We start from the raw sequence: 14,124 nt of genomic DNA, 5'->3' as shown, positions 1-14,124 counted from the left end.
TGCAGTAAAACACAGGCATATTGAGTCCTCATTCTAACATATGGAATTCCCATATCTCTTCACAGAATAAAGAAAAACTGAAATCCCCATTAATATATATGAAAGCATTTAGTATTTCACTCCCTTGCTTTCAATAACAACAATACTAACCCTCTTGGCACCATAAGAGTGGAGCATTGTGGGAGTTGTAGTTTAACAACTAGAGTGCCGTAGGTTAACAGTTCCTCAGTATGTGGCACACCTCTGCAGACTTAATTGAATCTGACACTGCCAGTTTGTGTTTTAGTATCGGCGTCCCATACAAAGCCCCTTATGTTCTGATCTCCGGCTATACAAACTGCTGGAGCAGAGCTGATCCCTAGAGGTTACATATGAGATGCCCTGAGAACTTGATCTAAAACCAGGCTTTAACTTTCTGAAAAGTCTCTAATGATGATAATTCAATAAGGCACTGCATGGTTCAGGTTACCATCTGATAAGAAAGCCTTTGGGATTCCATCAGTAAAGGGCTTTGGCCATTATTCTTTCAAAGTTACACAAACCCCTCCACACAAAATGTTGCCTGTAATTTGGAATTAGACCCTTTGTGTTGTCATAGGGAGTGTAGGGTTTGAGTGCGTGGGGCTCTCCCATCCTCTTGTGTAAGGGGCGTCATTTATCAAATAGGAATTTTCATATAGTGATCATATTGATTTGACAGAAAAGGCTACAAATATTCTCCGAACCATGAATGTACATTACCAGGAAGACTAAATGCTATTGTTGGCTAGGGAACATATACCAAAGATTCGCTAGCACTTTCAGTCATGTCCAACATGTAGAAATGTATAGGAACCTCCATAAGAAACATGGAGCAAAATATGTATGTATAAGGGGCAATATAAAGACTATTTATGAATTTATAAAATAATATTTATTGTGTTACCTCTGAGTAAAGCACTGTTCTACTAGTATGTGAGGTGCTTGCGTGAGATATTGCTTAGTAAAACCAGGCAAGCATTCTACTGTTCTAGGGTGATAATCTGGCCTCTAGAGAGCACTGTTTCACTCAGTCTCAATGTTTACTCCCAAGGGCAAAATGGCTGTTCCCAAAATTTATGGAAATTAATTAGCAAAAATATGTGGTCAAGTATGGCTCCCAGTGCAGGATAACCTATGCCAACAAGTTTTTTTGACCATTTATAGAAAAAAATAATCTAAACCCCAGTTAGAATATGCTGTATATCAAACGACTTACACTTTCGCCGGTGGGATGGCAGGGAAGGCAACTCGGGGAGATTAGTCGCCCGCGAACAGGGAGTTTTGTTGCGGGCGACTAATCTCCCCATGTGCCAGAGCCCTAAGAGGAAGAAAATAGCCTTGAATCCCCACTATTCTCTTGTGGGTGTGCAATACAAGCCTGAACGTGCCAGTTCATATTGTGTTTGTTATTTTCTACCAATCCACATCTCACTTATTCTGATTTTTTTGGAATGTATTCCAAATGAATTACAAGTCTATGCCAGGAGTTTGGGAGGGGAGTGAGCAAACAATTCTAAGGTCTAACCATATTGTTAAAGATCTTTTTTATTCACCCCCCATGTCTACAGTATTATTCCTTCAAGGTCCCATTAAGTGCAATGAGCTGGTCAGGTGATCAGCCCATTTTTTAAAAAGGCTTTACTGGACCCCTTATGTCCCTCTATTTAGCATCCTGTCTCTCTCCTACAATCCTAGAATGTATCATGTTTTCCTGTATTACTGACTTTCTTAACATCCATAATCTATTGGACCAACTGCAATCTGGTTTCCGTCCTGTGCACTCTACTGAGACTGCATTGTGCCGAGTTACAAATGATTTTCAAGATGCCAAAGTCAAAGGTCACTTCTCTATCCTAATTCTCCTTGACCTATCGGCTGCCTTTGATACGGTTGACCACTCCCTCCTGATCAGGCTGCATCCTTTCTCTCTTCTTACCTTTGTCACTGATCCTTTACTGTCTCTTATGCTAACAAAACCTTATCTCTGGTTCCACTTAATGCAGGGGTGCCACAAGGCTCTGTACTTGGTCCTTTGTTGTTCTCCCTGTACACTTTGAGAGATCTCATCCGCTCATTTGGCTTTAAATACCATCTGTATTCGGATGATATCCAAATATACTTTTTAACCCCTTCATTCACAGTTGAAACTGAGACTCAAATCTCTAACTGTCTCCATGCAATCTCCACCTGGATAAACCAGCTCCACCTCAAACTGATTGTATTTCTGCCTAAGCCTGGTCCTACTCCCCCCTTTACTACCTGTATTGATGGCACACTCATTAACCCTGTCAACTTGGCACATTGTCTGGCAGTGATCTTCAACTCCTCTCTCTCCTTCTCTAACCATATTAACACCACCTTCAGAATTTTTCTTATGCAATATTGCCAAAATCTGTCCCTTTTTTTACCTGCAACAGCTAAGACCCTCATGCATGCTCTCATCGTATCTCAACTAGACCATTGTAACCTGCTACTAACTGTCCTCCCTAACTCCCATTTCTCCTCTCTACAATCTGTATTAAATACTGCTGCCAGTATTCTCCTCCTTATGTCCAAGAGAATACAGACCCCTGCTCTGCTAAAGAATAACTTACAAACTCCTTTTCACAACCTTCAAAGCCCTAATTCCTCTGCTCCTCACTACATCTCTTCTGTTGCATCCCCATGTGTTCCTGGCCAACCACTTGGTTGCACCCCCCTACTACTGCTGTTTCCCACCTTTTTGCCTTGCTGCTCCTTATAGTTGGAAACTTCCTCCAGGGAGAATCCTCTCCCAAGTCTCCTCAGAACCAAACACTAACCTCTGGAGTACTCACATAGCACCTGAACTGGGACTTATATTGCACCACTGCAATATAAGTATAACCTGCAACACTTAAAGGAGAAGGAAAGGCTAATAAAGTGTTAATCTCAAGCTGCAGGCACACCTTCATTTCTCTCAATAGTGCCCTTAAGTCTCCCCATATTTCACCTGTTCAGATGATCAGAAGCCTCACGCTGAGCTTCGTAAAGAAAATTCCAATAATGCCTCACTCCTGCACCCCTGTACATGCGCAGTTCGTAAGACTATGAAGGAAGCTTCCTGCTGATTGACTCAGATCACACATTCCTAAGGGGGGGGGACTTTTTAGCATTCTTGGGGGGGGAACAGGAGAGAGGAGAGAGCTGCACAGACTCTTGCACAGGAATTACAGAGACAAGGAAGGAGACAAGAAATCCTGTGTTTCTTTTGATAGAGGACTCAGTGCAGCGTTTCTGAGTGCTTATGGCTGTATTTACATAGACATGTCTGATAAAGCTTACTTAGTTTTTACCTTTCTTTCTCCTTTAAAGGGGATCTATTGTGAAAATTAAAAATTAATATAAGCTTCATCTGACTGAAATAAGAAACTTTCTAAATATAATCAATTGAAAAAAATGTCTATATAATTTTAAAATTTCACATAGTGCTAGCCCCATATTCTTTATTTCCCAGAGTGCCACAGCCATGTGACTTGTGCTCTGATAAACTTCAGTCACACTTTACTGCTGAGCTGCAAGTTGGAGTTATATCATCTCCCTTCCTTTCCCCCCAGCAGCCGATCATCAGAACAATGGGAAAGTAGCACAATAGCAGCTACCTGACACCTGTATTGCTAAAATTGCTTCTATTCCCCATCTAATGGTAGATATGCTCATAGCACTCAGTGTTAAAAATCCAATTCCAGCTCAGCCAAAACATGAGTAGGAGAAACAATAGGTTACCTGAAAGCAGTTCTAATGTGTAGCGTTGGCTCCTTCTGACAGCTCAGACTCAGGCACAATGCACTGAGATGGTGCGTAAACACCAGTATTACAACTAAAATAAATACATTTTTGTTGGTTCAAGAGTAACATTTTAAATGGTAGAGTGAATTACAGTATTTGCTAAATAAACAGTGTAATTTAGAAATACAAAGTACACCACAAAAATCATGACAAAATTCCTTTAGCATTTTATATATTGTTATTTTTGTTGAGTTCACAGAACCAATGATTATTTAATTGTCTTATGTAGTTCATGATTAAGGATACTGTTCCAATAGTATTGTCTTTTAGGATATAGACGAGTGCCATCTTCTGTAATGGCCTACACTGGAGAAGCTATAAATACAGCCCTGCTTCCCTGCTCTGCTACTTGACCTAACACTGCCCAATCTTACATGATCCTGACTGGAGCAAACTATATTGTGTGACTGACTCGCACATGTGGTCCTGTCCTTAATGTTCTGAAAGCTTACATTTTTTATTGAATTTGGTTGGTGGGTCCTTTTATATTTATTTGTGTTTTGTCTCTCCTTTCAAGGTATCCCTGATTAAGGATTGATAACCAGTCTTTGTGTAGCACTCCAGAATATGTTAGCGCTATATAAAGAAAATGAATAATAGTAAGAATAATAAGGGGGCTCAGCCCTTCAGTTATAGATCTTACAATGAAAGAGACCTGTTTTGATAGGGAGCAGCATGCAGTCTATCTGAATGACAATGGGGCCGAGTGTTGCAGAAGAGGGCAGGATTCTCAGGCATGTGCAATCTAATGGACACCACAGTGAGTCATGTTGCCTAGAGTCTGTCTGCTAGTAAATTATTTGAACAAATTAGAAGTCAGTCTGCTGGCTCCAGAGTTACAAGAGATGTTTTTGTGTAATGCCAGTAGAGACGCCATCCAGTGAAATCAAAGGTTTTTTATTGGCTGGTCCCCAGTAGGACATCCCATGCTCATTAAAGAATAGAATCCCCATAGTCCTCGATGGTCACGGCCCATTTTGTTCAACACTGTTACGTCCTGAGTTGCCTCTCTGATCAACTCCTCAGGTTTATTGCCCTGTGTTAATGGCACAATTTCTCCACTTTACATGTATAGGTACCTAAAGAAGAAAAAGGATGGTCTCTTTAGCAACTGTTATTTATTAAACAAACCTATTTGACAATTTCATGACTAAGAGCATCACAGGGATAACAGTCTCTCCTATACACCAACAATGGGTTTGTCCTGCAGCTTTCATGAGCCTTTTCTTCCACAGAGCAAAGCTATCAGCAGCTCAAAACAAGAGCATATTTAGGTGTTACTTGTCTTGTGGGCCACATTTATATATAAGGACTGCTCAAACTATGGCTTTTCAGCTGTCCAAATTCAATTACCAGCAGCCCCTGAAAGCCTTTTCCATACTTAGAGGAGCTATCAAACGCCAATGTGGTTGTTTTTAATTTTTGTATATGCACCTGTACAAACATTCACCTCATTATAGGGTGTTTACAGCTTTCCTACGTATAATTAATTCTCTTATTCTTAACTAAATGTTCTTTTTTGTCTTCCTCCACACTCCCTTTTTATTACTTGGCTGATTTCTTCATAATTTATTGTTTGGATTTGCACTCAAAGTTATTTGTACATTCACCAACATTGTTTATGAGTAAATGGCAGAAGCAGGATATACACTAGCCATAGGGATCTGAAGGTGACTGCAACCATCCAAATGCAACTAGTCAAAACAGGGCCCTTCAGCTTGCATGGAGCTACAACTACTAGCACCGTGGGCAAGAGTAAGAATCCTTCCCAAGAAACAATATATCACTGCCATGCACAAAGGTGCCCTGTATGGCACACCATCCATAAGAAGGCAATACCTACAAAGCTCCCTTAAATCCCTTAGCTCTCTCATCTTATGTGTTCTAAATTACGTGCAAGATATGGGTGTGCTGGGGTCACCCATTTGCCATCCACCTCCTTCTCCTCGTAACATTGATAGAAAGTGCCTTGGGTTGGGCAGCACTTTCAGAAACATGCCTGCTGTCGCCATCTCATCCTACTATACCCGCTATCCCACCTCTTTTACTACTTTCTGCTGCTGCTCTGTGGGTTCCCACTACCTCCAATGGTGGCCATATAGGGGCAGATTTAAGCTGCCTGTTTGGGTCTTTAGGCAGATTCTATATATGCCTGGATTAGCACAATATCTGCTTGTTTGACAACCTCACCAAACAAGCAGATCTTATAATGTATGGCCACCTTATAGTCTCTAAGGGCAACAGAGCCAGAACTAGGGCTAGGCATCAGAGATGGCTTCTTGGGGTCTACCTGCTGGGCAGAGGCAATGAGCTAAGCGTGCAACTGGGGATGAGTTCAGTGTTGTTACAGGGCATCTTAGGCACAAGTACTAATTGACCCAGCACTGGTGGGTAGTGCCATTTTTGTCATCTATCTGGTTGTATGCACTTTTGGGCCAGAATCCACCATGTATGTGTCCCTGTGGGAGGTATTGGGGTTTTTTCATCAACATTTTTCGGCTGGTGGAGTAAAAGCCAAGTGCGACATAAGCATAAGATGGTCTAAACACAGCTCTTTTTAAATATTTACTGTGGCTGCAACAAGCTGCCCTCAACTTCCAGGCATAATGAATTATATATTCCCCATATCTGTGAGGCTTATTAGGGGAACTCGGAATGCATAGCCTGCATATAGAGACAGGTACAATATTTAGAAGTATATACAAAGATGCTGGAATTCTGGCAAAAGAAACCAAAACAGGGTACATTTGTGCTCATTGCTGGCTATTAGGAAATAAGGCCTGGAAAGTTTAATGCCCACAGTTAAATTAACCTTTAAATGTTACAGAAATCATAATGGAATCTATTTACATAGACAGTAAACGTTACTTTTAAAAACCTTTTTATCCCTACCAACTGCAGGTTCTGCAGCAAAAGGTTCCACTGGTCTGATCACCCAACCACACTCCAGACGTACAAGTATCGCAATACGGTGCGTCCTGGAAATGGTTTATATTTCCTGCAATAAACACCGGCTGTTTGTAAACAGTGTATAAAAGAGACTTTATGTAACCAAATACTGACAAAACCCAACTCTGTCTCTCTTTTTTTTCTTAAATTCAGGGAGGGACATTAACCCTTTACATGTGCTCAGATTACTATCCCCTATTGTTCCATGCCCCTTAGCAAGCAATTATTTTTTGTTTATAAGTCTTGTGGGAACGTGTGAAATGATATAGGATAGAGATGAGAAGAGGAGAAGGAGGGGGGTAGGAGACAACACACAGCAGGATTTAAATAAAAAATAGCAAAACTAGCAATTATCTCTAACTCCCTCACCCCAATGTGGCCTTCATTAGGCCTTGCCTCATAAACTATCATAGAGAGTTATTTACAGCCCCCTCTTTCCTTGCGAGCAAGGCCAGTCTTAGGAAGACATTTGCCGGAGGCCCCCCCCAGCCAAGCAATAACATGGTAAAGTAGGGTTTTTTAACCTTCAGCCCCCATCAACTATTAACCTGTAGCACTTCAGCTGTTGTTGAACTACAATTATAGGTAACCAGAAACCTGTTATACAGAAAGCTCACAATTATGGGAAGGCCACCTCCCACAGAATTTTAATCAAATCATTTTTTTTTTTTTTAAATGATTTACTTTTTCTCTGTAATAATCAAACAGTATCTTGTACTTGATCCCAACTAAGATTTAATTAGTCCTTACTGGAGTCAAAACAATCATATTGGGTTTATTTAATGTTATAATTATTTTCTATGGAGATCCAAATTTCCCTTATCCAGGAAAACCCTTGGTCCTGAGCATTCTGGATAACAGGTCCCATACCTGTATCACTTGCTTGGAGTTGGAGTTGAATGAAACCTATAGGGCGAAAGTTTAGACTTATATCACTTTTCCTTCTAAGCTCCCAGATATATTGCTTGCCCCCCACCTGCTTTTTAAGCTCTTGCCCTCCATGACAGCATGACAGGGGGATTTATAAACCTTAATAACTTTACAGCTTTCTCCACAGATACACAGTTCAGTTATGTAAGCTCCAAAATGAATTCCATACCCATTTTCAGATAACAACTCAGGCCAAACACTGCTATATAAATGATTTCAAAATCTGCCGTTTCCTTTCTATAATGATTGGAATCCAATGTTAAACTTGTCATGCATTCCATTCCTGTTATGTAAATCCCATTCAGATTACTTTTCCCAGGTAGTCAGCCCATCATCTCACAGAGGGTGCGGCTATCCTCTTATTGGTGCACACACACACTCATACACACACTCATACACACACACATACACACACACATATACACACACACCATTGCTAGACTATGAAATATTCAGGGTTAAACCCTCCAAACATGTTCTGGCTGCAGCCTCGGGTCATAGGGTTAAATCCATAGCTCAAGGCAGGTCTTCTGCCCTTTGGATTGAAAGCTCCTTATAAAAGGCCATTGTAGAAATATGTATTCTTAGGTGGACCCTGTTTGTGTCCCACACAGATTTTACAGCCCCTTGTGAGGCCGGGGTTTAAAGTATTAACATAAATATCCAGTACCTTCATTATGGTATGGAAGCCTGACATGAATAACTTTATAAATACCAGAACTCTTAAAGGGATTCTGTCATGATTTTTATGGTATGCTTTTTATTTCCAAATTACACTGTTTTCATAGCAAACAATTCACTCTACCATTTAAAATTTTATTCTTGAACCAACAAATGAATTTTTTTAGTTGCAATATTGGTGTGTAGGCACCATCTCAATGCATTGTGCCTGAGTCTGAGCTTTTTAGAAAGAGCCAGCGCCACACATTAGAACTGCTTTCAAGTAACCTATTGTTTCTCCTACTCCCATGTAACTAAAGGAGTCCCAAGCGGGACTTGGATTTCTATTGATAGCTGCTATCTTGCTCCCTTCCCATTGTTCTGCTGATCGGCTTCTGGGGGGTGGGGGTTGATATCACTCCAACTTGCAGCTTAGCAGTAAAGTGTGACTGAAGTCTGAAGTGTGAAATTTCAAAATTAAATATAAAAAATTCTGTTTTTGAAACAGATTTCAATGCAGCATTCTGCTGGAGAAGCTCTATTAACTGATGAAAAAAACACGTTTTCCCATGACAGTATTCCTATAAGATAACTGGGAATATAACTGTGTGAGATCAGGTACTGGAGTTACAGGGGGGGCCCAGGCAATACAAAGGGAAACAAAATACAAGTGATTCTATGTGAAAGAGCATTTTGTCACACTATCACTTACATGGATAATATATCAAATTGCTTGTTCCGGTTTACATTTTCTGGAGGAGGTGGCTCTTGTCTTCAAAGCACTTCTCCCTTATTTAATTCAGTATTGAACTCACATGCCTACTGCATTGGCAGGCCCATCTCTTGAAAATGCCCTCCTAATGAACTAAGTGTGCTGTGATGTACATATATATTTACTAATAATTCTAAATATACATCATTACATCAACAATTAAGTTTTAATTTTTCAAGGGAATCTAAACCCAAAAAGTGTAAACTGAAGGTCCCCATACATGGGCCAATTTAAGCTCCTTCTAGGATTCAAGTCCTTCAAACTGATTCAGCAGCTTATTTGCCCATGTGTGGGGACCCCCGATGGGCTTACCCAACCGATATTGGTCAGGTATCAATCAGGCAGGTTTGATTTCTCCATTGGATCAGGAATCGCATTGGCTCATGGATGTGGTCCTTGCTCTCACAGCTCCTATTCCCATTGTAATCTCAGCTAAGTGATCTGATTACTCCGATACCACCCAGCTTACGTGGGCAAATGAGGGAAAAGATCTGCTCGTTTGGCCCCTTGCCAAATGTATATGGCAATCTTAAAGGAATAGTAACACCAAAAAATTAAAGTGTATAAAAGTAACTAAAATATAATGTGCTACTGCCCTGCACTGGTAAAAGTTGTGTGTTTACTTCAGAAAGTCTACTATAATTTATATAAATAAGCTGCTATTTAGCCATGGAGGCAGCCATTTAAAGGAGAAAAGGCACAGGCACGTAGCAGATAACAGATAAAACATTATTGTATTCTACAGAACTTCTGATCTGTTATCTGCTATGTAACCTGTGCCTTTTCTCCTTTTTTCCAGCTTGAATGGCTGCCCCCATGGCTACACAGCAGCTTATTATATAAATTATAGTAGTGTTACTGTAGCAAACACACCAGTTTTACCAGTGCAGGGCAACAGTGCATTATATTTTTATTACTTTAAAGCTCTTTCATTTTTTGGTGTTACTGTTCCTTTAACTTAAGTTGGCCATACACGGGCTGATTGTAGCTGCCGATATTGGTCCCTTAGACCAATTTGGCAGCTTATCGGCCCCTGTAGGGGCAGCAACAAGGGGCATACCCGACCGACATCTGGCCTGAAATTGGCAGGTTAAAAGATTTATTCAGATCCACTGCCAACCCCAGGGCGAAATGATTGAATTAGCCTACATTTGCCCGATATCGCCCACCCGTAGGTGGGAATATCAGGAGAAGATCCGCTCACTTGGCGACCTCGCCAAGCGAGTGGATCTTAACGTGTATGGCCACCTTTTGAGTTACATGTATGTAAATGCTCAGAGGACCTGGGTAAATGCACATACACAGGAAAGAGCTTGGAGTTAAGTGGGTTAGTGGCTTACAGGCACAAATACCTGGGAGCCATTCATAGAGGTAAATGCTCTGGCTGAAATCAATCAGTAGTGTGCTAGTGCACCCACTGTTATGTCAAATTTAGCCTCTTACAGGATGCCATGCACATGGTAAGATTTGCTTCAGTCAAACATTTTTGCAGTTGACTATAAGGCATAGATCCCTCAAAACCACATACATTCATTTACCCTTGTACCCATCCTGCCATGAGCCACTGGAGAAATAGAGCAATTATTGCCAGAGCACCATAACAGCACATGTATCAATTGGTTTGTGTCATTCCACAGCTAATAATAGCGGGTCTGGAAAAAATCTCATTTTGTTTGGAGTAATTGTTTCATCTGTGACATAGGACTGGTTTGTGGCTGTACATTGCTACAGGAAAGAGAAAGAACAAGGGACAATCATATTGTGTGAGAGGAGACAGCAGGAAAAAGGTCATTAGGGCTGATAAATACCCTGCACTGGCATGACAACATATCCAACTGTTATAAATAAAAGGTTGCGCTTGTTTATAAGTAAGTGGGTTCATTCTCTGGTTATTTACAGCTACACGGCATCACAATGCAATATTTCTAACTACTAGGGCTGCTGTTATATTGATGGTTAAGGAGAAAAGGCAAGCTGTATGGCAGTTCCCACTCAAGTATAAATGGAAATATGCTGAGATGTTACTGGAAAACATAAGTAAAAACCCTTCTTATAAATAGAAAATACTTCTCCTTTTAATGTTTTAATGTATATAAATCAACTCAAAATAGAGCATTTTAAGGGGAAACGCTCAACATTAGTGATGAGCGAATCTGTCTAAATCTGTTTAAAATCACAAAATGATTAATGATCATTACAATTTGCCTAGGACAGCTCCCACTAACTTCTATATCACCTTGACCGCTTTTAGATGGCAATGTTGTGTCTTTTTTTGTATTTTGCTAAATACATTTTTGTGTAATAAGTATAGTCCACAATTTTTAGCTCTACAAACCACAATTTTTAAAAACAAAAGAAAATGAACATTAATAAATGGACCCCTAAGTGAAAGGGGTCTACAGTTGAAAAGGTACTTATTAAAGGAACTGTGGGCATGTTGCAGTATACTGCCCACAGAACAATTGTACCCCCATTATATTCCATCAGGATAATGTTGTACTATCCATGGCTTCCCATATACTCTCAGTAAGGTACAGTATACTGCTGACATAGTTGAGGTATGTACCATTTTATGATATACAATATGAAAACTTTATTTGACAGTTTTTATTCTGTAACCCTTGTTTGTTAAATTAGTGTTTGTTGTAAAACCCCTATTTGTTATAAATTAACGTAAAGTGCTGCATAACTTGCTGGTGCTACATAAATACATGATGGTGAGATGATGATGATGACTGCCTCTTTGGATCCACCCCATTAGACCACCACTGTCTTGTGCTCCAATAAATTATGGGATGTGAACTGTTTTGCTGCACTAGACTGGTGGGAGCACTGTACCTAGCAGCCATTGCTTCCCTGACTAGTATGACTAGTGTGATTCTTAGTATATGCAGCTTAAAGGATGACGGTAAGTGTTCCTCTATTTAGCAGATTGGTATATAAAGGCTTGGAAGGATTGTGTAAATCCAACGTCACCCCCTCGTACTAATGTTTATTTTAACCAAAATGAGCCATGAGTGCAGCTTTTTTTCAAATACATGGGCATCTGTTATTATAAGGGATTTTGATATACATAATTGCCGGCATTCTCATATCTCTACTAAAGAAGAAAAAATGTATTTACAATGAAAAATCCAAATTCTAACTGTAAATTCTTATCAAATGACTATATGCCAGACAAGTGTCAGCTAATTGAACTGACAGTGAAATTACAGAATTATTGCATAAGGGATATTAAACAACAAGGAAGTAGCGTCACTAGTGTGCATCAGGCTCCCCCCTGGAAAAAAATCTTCATAGGGGCCTGGAGACCCAAATCCAGCCCCCCAGCTGTCCACTTCAATGCTTAAGGCATGAAGGAGTGGCAGACAATTACTTTCACTTTCCATTCAGCACTTCCTAGATGTCACTGCACTTCTCACATTGCCCCTCGCTTCTAACCATCTAATTGTGCATGGCATGTGCATGAAGTCCCCCATTCTGGCACATAAATAAGATTTTGGCATGATGCAAAGCTTGCCTTCATAACAGTGTCCTACTTGCTGTGATTGTGAATTCCAAGGCTGAAGGAAACAACATTTGAATCATTTCTTTTGTGTAAGTGAAGTTTATTTTGCTTAACAAACACAAAAGAAAACAATTTGGAATTATTTCTTAGGGTGACAGGTCCCCATTAAATGATTAAAGACCCCCAGTTTGTTACAAATTAATGTAACGCATTGCATAACTTGCTGGTGCTATATATAAATACATGATGATGATAATATGATGATATGTACTGTAATGCAAAGAACTTGCCGCCAAGGAGAAGTATTGGGTACACATTCTGCATTTGCCAGAGAGGGATAAAAGGAATTTTTGCCTCCCTTGTTGTTGTATGGAGCAGTCTGTGTTTGTGCTGAATTCCTATTGTGTTTGCATGTTGGTGCATTGTGCTTCTGTCACTGGGAGTTTGGAAAGTGCTAGGGGAACTGTGCAGGAATGTGAGCCTTTCATCCCACGCTGTCTGCCCCCAGTATCACCCCATGGCATGCATGGACCATGCTCTGGGGTACTTTATACCCAGTATAACACATTTTCTCTTGCCATGGAAGTGACAAATTAGTATATCTAGAAGATGATGATGTCTTGTATAACCACTCCTATATCTTGCCATATGTTGCAGGGATAAGACAGTGTAAACATACTGGTAGCCCTGAAATAAAACATAGTCAACCTCTTCCGCCGCTTAGATCTGTACAGTTGAACTGAGGTAAAGCATGTAAATATTTTGAAGTTTACAATGACAGGATTTATTGGAGACATATGCACTACACCACCCCCAAGATTCCATTAGGTCCACATTATTGTAAGCAACTTCATTAAGAACAAGCTAAGTATCTCAAGAAATCACTCGTCAGCAGTAGCCGGCTCCATTTCTTTCTGCTGTGCCAGTCCCAGTGGCTAAATGTTTATGGAGTGACTTTGTATTCAGTTGGGCTATTTACATTTTCCCAAACTTGCAGTCTCTATGATGATAGAGCTTTTAGCGCTTGCTTGGTTAGGCCACCTACCATGTTCCTGTAACTGTGCCCCTGAAGTCAATATGACAGAAAGCTAAAATGTAGCCGGGGAAGCTAGGTTTTTCTACTGCTGTTATGTAATGATATGAAGCTTTATTAAGCATGCTAGCCAGAGGGTCTGTGTTGGGCACTGTATTACTTACTGATTTACAAATCTTGGTTGAATTTGATTAAACATTTTGTAGCAAACGTTGCCAACAGTATTATGTTGCCCCAAAACAGGGGTGCCCAAATGGTAGATCAAAGTCTACTTGTATATTTTGAGCTGGTGATCATTTGATCCAGGCCTGGACTGGGAATCAAAATAGGCCCTGGCATTTCAAGTACACAGAGAACCAAACAGCCCCCCACCACCCCCTAAATAGTGACTGTCTATGGCATCTTACAGCAGCCCCTCTGGCATTTGTCAGAACCCACAGATTG

This window comes from Xenopus tropicalis, chromosome 9, assembly GCF_000004195.4.
Source record: "Xenopus tropicalis strain Nigerian chromosome 9, UCB_Xtro_10.0, whole genome shotgun sequence".
NCBI lineage: Eukaryota > Metazoa > Chordata > Amphibia > Anura > Pipidae > Xenopus > Xenopus tropicalis.
The sequence above is the reverse complement of the archived record's forward strand: the minus strand, read 5'-3'. Positions refer to the sequence as shown.